Consider the following 6941-nt stretch of genomic DNA (forward strand, 5'->3'; position numbering starts at 1 on the left):
ATCACATTTATGTACGTTCATATCCATTTTTTCATACTTACCAATTCAATACATGTATCAACAAACCTATGAGATATCTGATTTCAAAATTTAAGGGGCTGATTTGATGTGTGGAGACATGTGGCAGCAACCACAAATGTTTAACATTGTTTCACAATGAAGTAAATGTGTACTACACATGATAGTGCTAATTAAGTCATTTTCAACAAAGATGGATATATAAACTTGGCCATCCTATACAAATATTCTAGGGTTATTGATCTAATAGACAATTGATACTAAGCAAGTCAAAGGCAATTGCGTCTAAACAACACAAAAGTATGATGCTAATCCTCTACACTATACTGGGCTGAGGAAGCACAAAGTTAAAAACCAATTTTGGGTTTATATAATTTTTTTTCGAAATTTGGATCACCTAAATAGTATTTTCTTAGGCTCTATTTGGTTTGTGGGAAGATTTGGGTGGGATGGGAAAGTGTAAAAAATTAAGTGTAAAAACATTGTTTGGTTTTATTGGGATGGGATGGGATGGGAAAATGTAAAAAGAGTCACCTTCGTCCTTCTCTCGATCGAACAGAGTGACGACTAGGAAGAGAAGTGGCGGATTTGAACCCATCTCCGGCTTCCCTCTCCCGCTCTCTCTCCCTGATTTTCTTTTCTCTTCTCTTTTTTCCCCTTTTCCCCCATTTTCTCTCTCACTCTGTTTCGTCTTGCAACGGCGGTAGATCTGTGCGTCCCCTCTCTAATCTCTCTTTCTTCTTCTTCTTCTTCTTCTTCTTCTTCTTCTTCTTCTTTGTTTGTCGTCTCCACTACTCTGGTTCACTTTGCTTGCGCGTCACCACTGCCTGGTTCGCCCTAGTGTCACAGGGTTATTCGACGAGGCCTCGTGCGGTGCTCAATGTGGTCGAGAAAGCCTACGAATGCAAGCAACAACACACAAAAGGCAATAAGAAGGCACACAAATTAGTCAAAAGGATATTTATATTGCATTGATTGATGGTAAGCACAAGCACACAGTTCAGTGTCGAGGGGATCTCGTGCTTAACCTTTACATGCTATTGACTCACTCGACTACCTACCTCCCCTCAAAGAGTATGTTAAGCTTTTGGGGGAGTGACAATAAGAAACATAAAAAATGTGAAAAATAATACTATAGAATTACAATAATGCCATTGGCAACCCCCCCATACAAAATACATGCAATGTCCCACCCAAGACACACACTTGGACACTCGGATGACATGTTGTGGGCGTGGTGATGGCACTTGAAGGCGTGGCAAAATGGTCACTTGTGACACTAGTTCACCACAGATCTAGTGAAGACGGGAAGGTGAGAGAGAAGAGAGAAGAGGATCGCTTCGCCTGTGCGTCACCGCTGCTGCCTGGTTCGTTGTAGATTTGGTGAAGACGGGAAGATGGTGGTTCTTTGACTTCTTTCAATTGTAACAATGTTTTTCCAAAAATTTCCACCATTTGCACGATTTTGGTGTGACCCCAAATCCATGATTTTGGGATCTGACATCCCACACTTTTCTCATCCCATCCCTCTCTTTCCCTCAAAACAAATGAGAGAAAATGGAATATTTTCTGGATATTCCCTTTTTCTTATCCCCATCCCACAAACCAAATGAAGCCTTAAGGAAATTTGTTCCCTTTTAATCTGGAAACTTTATTAGATCATAACTACTTTTGATGCTTCAAGGTATAAAGCTTTTGTTGGATTGTTTCATAATCATAAGTGGTTCATGGATTCTCAAGCATTGTACTATTGAGTATCCAGATAAAAAATGGTCTTACTTATATTCAACCAAGTGGGAGGCTTGGTGCCTAATAGTGGTTAGGAGAGAATTTTCTCTCTTCATATTCTTGTATGATCTAGCCTATATCACACAATATGGCATATTTACTCAAGTTTATCCATATTACATGTTTAGTGATAGTAGGAAAATTGTTTATTGAAAATAAATGAACTGCAACCATTACTATTATGCTAGAATCTTTAAGTTGCCTTGTTTGGAATAAGCTCTAGAAGATAAAAAATTAACCCTTCGATCCTTTCGTAGTAAATTATCATCAAGATGGTAGTCAAGACATATAAAGCCTATACGGGAAGGGTGAACACATAATTATCAACCTAATAAAAATATAGCAAAATAGATTTCCAACTATTGGATAAGTTCATTATATTGGTATAGATGGCTATCAAGATATCAAATCTTGATGCAACAACATTAGATGGCTATCAAGCTATGTCATTACCAATAACTTAAGCCAAAGACATGTGATTCAAAATCTGACAACCTCAAGACATGTCTATTGGAACATATACACATGATTACTTCTTTGTAAAATGTGCATAAATCTAGCAATTTGTGTGGTAAGCCTTTGTTTTTCAATACTTGGCAACTATGAAACTATTTATATATGTGAAAGAGAGATCAGAGTCTCGAAGCCAACTCAAATCCAAGCTGTGTAATTTGGTGGTCAATTCCAACTGGATCTATATTATCAACAAACCTTATCTGCACCAAGAACAAGAAAGAAATAAATATCCATTAGGCCCATTACTCCCACCAATCAAAGCAAATATGAAATAACTTAAGCTAAAGAACTCCAAAAAAATGTTCTTAATCCATAATAAATAAAGGGGAATTAGCTCCACAGTATTACATGTCAGTCACATCAACCAAAAGCCTGAACTGTATCAGTCACATCTTTTTCTTATTCATCTATCTCTTTAATCTTTTCTCATTCCTTGTGTTGTAGTAGGAGGGGTCTTAAAAGTCTTGATAGTAATTGATTTTCTATTAGTTCATGATTTATTTACTAAGGCTCGGTTTGGAAAGAGTACAAATGCAAATGTGTACAACGTAAATACATACACAATAATACAAAACGTAAGGTTTTGCACTCTACATATTTGCATTTGTACTCTTTCCAAACTCAGCCTAAGGGAAAAGGGCTCCCACTCAAGTGTTTTACGGTAAATCTAGACAAGCCATGAATATCACAATTGGCAGGAAGCTGATTGGGGCCAAACACCCTTTTCTGATAAGAGATAAGAGGAAATTGTGCATTTAAGTGTCATAAGAAACCATGGGTGTCGGACACTGATGCATGTTCAACATGGACAATTTGTCCATGTAGGAGAGTCTATGCAACATTGCTTTGAAGTTTGAACATACGAAAGTGAAAGAGTTGTAGCAAATAATTTACGTACCCACCTGGAATAATGAAGTTGGACCAAAACAAATGAATATTTTATGAAGTTTCTACACTGTTTCGTTTTCTTGAACAAAAAACAAATGAATAGATGATCAATATTGAAGAATTTTACATGAGAACTGGTGCCGTAAAGGGTTATGCAAAGCAAATTGAAAAGAACTGACATTGTTTGAGAAAATGTAAGAAGTGGTTGCATCACAATTCATTACTCTAAAATGACAATATGACAATATCAAATTAATGATGGTATTGATACTGTTATTACTTAATAAATTGTGAGATAGGTCTAGCAGAGCAATTGTATTGTCCTCATGCAGAGCATCCAATAGTTGTGTAATTGATATATCTTGCAATTCACATTCAGATACAATGACCTCATCATCTAAAACCCAGAAAAAAATAAAGTAAAATTGCAATCTTAAATCTAAATGTTGAGACATCATGAATTATCAAGTTGGTATTCCTGCAACAACTAATAGATCATAGAACAAAAGTAAAAGGATGTGAAACACTAGCAATCATGTGTACATAATGAAGTAAAAGCATGAGTTTCCGGTTCATGCTTTGGTAAAATCAGGAGATTGGTATTACCCAAAATGAACATCAAGTGGATGAGCAAATACTCTTCACTTGATCCCAGAATGTGCATCCTAAAACAAGTAATTTTGCAACAACTTATGTGGATTTTCAGGAATCAAAACTGGAAAACTACATTTTCATGTAAAATATTTAACTTGCTTTTATGTCCTTAAGAACTATTTAACCAAAACAGGCTATATACTTCTATAACTTTGAAGTCCTAGATGTCATTTGAGTAAATTATGTTTTGTTTAATATCAACTTCTAGTTCTTACTTAGATAAAAAAAGTTACGAATTTGTTAGTTTTTTACAGATCCTTTATTGAGTTTACCTTAGGCCCAACAATACTTTCTAAGTTTTCTAGAAATGAAAAGTTAACTCAGCTGGTTTTATCTACTTGTTTTAAGGTTGTAACTTGTAAGATGTATATACTTGTTTCAGCTTTTAACTTAAAAAGAAAGAAATAAAGAAGGTAATCACCCAGATTACTTAAGCTACACCTATCAAAGTTCATATTTTCTCAACGTATTTCTGATCTAGATAAAAAAAGGTTGTCACTTATTGAACCAGAATTAGTGACTGTTATGATCACTATTGCATTTCAAAGAGTTGGTATCGGTTGCAAAAGATCTAGTGTATATATATATGGTGGGGGTGTAGAGGTGATGTGAATTGGCATGATAGTGACAAGGCCAATCTAAGAGAGAAGAAATGAGATGAATTCTAGGAAGCTGAGGCCACAACATTCTATGGTGACCTGTAGATTTCCATTATCCATGAAGCTCTTTTTAAGCATAAGGTTCTAGAGCTTATTGTAGCATGTAAGATGGTTGTTTAAGTTTCAATTTGGTGTATGCATTCCTAAAGGTGGAAGTTCAGGTAGAACAGAAGGTTTGCTTTGTCAGAAAGAAATGGAGCTTTTAGATGCAAAACATGTCAAATTTATGTAGAACAAGAAGTTGCATAGGGATATTGAGGATCTAAATATAAGGAAAAGGATGTGGGAAAGGTGATAATCGGAGAGCAACATAAGCTTAGTCTTGAGCTACCTACAAATAACATCATCAAAACAAGGAGATAGTGTGCCTTTGTGAGGCAAATCAGAAGCTTGAATTTGATATGGGTAAAGCTTATTGCAGCATATAAAACCCTTGAAAGTGAAAGTTCTTCAAAGAGTATGGAGATTAAACTACTGAAAGAAAGACTTGGTGTTTTAAAAAGGCAAAATAGAAGACCTTTATTCAAACATGGAAACATTCATTCCCAACACTCATGGGAAAGATTTTAAATCAAGTAAACCCCATTTCAGTTCTGATGTCATGCTTGTCTTCTATCTGTACAAAAGGCAGAAGAATTTGTGCATCTTTTGCAACTTAGTCTAGATGAAGGGCCATCATTGAAGGTTTAATAAAAGCTAAGAGATTGGATATGAAATCCATGGTGGGTTTTTTTGCAACTCTACTAATATTACAAAAGCAATTGTGAAAGACATGAAGGTGGACTAGTCCATGAAGAATTTTAAAGATTCTACTCTGAACCTAATTAAATCTTTGGAGTATGTACATATTAGTCATATATCTAGACTGTCAAACTCGATTGCCCATCTACTAGCTTATAATGCTTGTAAGTTTAACGATGAAGGAACTTATGTAGGTAGTTTTGATGACTCCTATAATATTCAGACTCATTTAATATAAAGTTCATTATCTATTTGCCCCCCCCCCCAAAAAAAAAAAAAAAAAAAGAGAATCAAAGAAAAGACTATATATTACAATGCTACTTATGCCTTGTTCATCTTTTCAAATTGGATTTTAGTTCTCTAATTATCAATCTGAAAAAGATTTATCAAAATAAGCCTATGAAACTACTTTTAAGAATGAAGAGTGAGGACACATGTCAACCATGTATGAACTATCGATTATTTTTTTATCACCATCTTAAATTTGGACTTTAATGTCTTAATTGTCAACTTAGTATAAATTTATCGAGATAAGTTATTATAAGTATTAATTAAATTTATTGATGAGAACTTGATAACTTTCATTTGACTTTCATATTTCACAATGATGACCTAATTGGCAATGACATAATAATGTCAATTATTTTGTTCCCGCTCTTCTTTATTAGCTTTATATGCACTAAATCCCAACTTGGTAACAATTTACCAAGATTTGAGATATTGATAAAATCCCAATTTTCCAACTGAAACCAAAACTAAACTCAACCATTTGCATATTTTGAGATAATGATTCAAAATATCATTACCAACAACCAAAACTAAACTCAATCATCTCATTCCTTTCTTTGTAATAAAAAAGAGTTATAATTTTTCAATGTGAACAAGCTGAAGCACCGACTCAAAATATCATTTCAACAGTGCAGTCCTCCTTTGAATAAGGGGATTTGCATCTCTATACAATAACAATTGCATCAACTACTGCTCTTGCTGCTTTCTTTCCACTTTTTGAAGCCACACAATAGTTGACACTTCTTTGGTGATAAGCACATCCCGTACCTACATCAATCGACACATGCCATTAGTCAAACACCAAGAACAAAAAGGGTCTCAGTCTTTCTAACTCATCACCATTGATGTTGACGAGCTGTTGTACCCCCGATCAGTGGCAAGAACATGAAATTGATTATTCATAGTCAAACGATGATGGGTGATCTCTGGGATGACAATTATGCCATGGTTCATTAACTTGAAATCTCCGAAAGCTCGTGTCATGGTGAGGCCAAGAAAGTTCTCGTTGGGCAGCCACAACGTTGAATGTGTGGCTCGTTCTTTAGTGCAAATATTTGGCCACTGTTCTTCTTTATTCCTTCTGCTGCTTATACATTATCACATTTAACAACCCTTTTCAATGGTGACCTGAAAAGAAAACATGGCTTTTGATGGTGATTCAAAAAGAAAACATGGAATTTAATGGTGATTCAAAAAGGGTTTTTAATGGCAATACACAGAGAGAGAGAGAGAGAGAGAGAATAAGGCTTTGGCTTCCATTCTCTCGTTGCTAAGTTGGAAAACAATGTTGGGTTTAAGAGAGGGTATTTAGGTCTTTTTCAATTAAAGAGTACTTCGGAATTTTGCAAAAGAAAAAGAAAAAAACGACATGGAAAACCATATTGTCTT

This window comes from Nelumbo lutea, chromosome 3 (assembly GCF_056320005.1).
Source record: "Nelumbo lutea isolate HS-2025 chromosome 3, American lotus-T2T, whole genome shotgun sequence".
Taxonomy (NCBI): Eukaryota; Viridiplantae; Streptophyta; class Magnoliopsida; order Proteales; family Nelumbonaceae; genus Nelumbo; species Nelumbo lutea.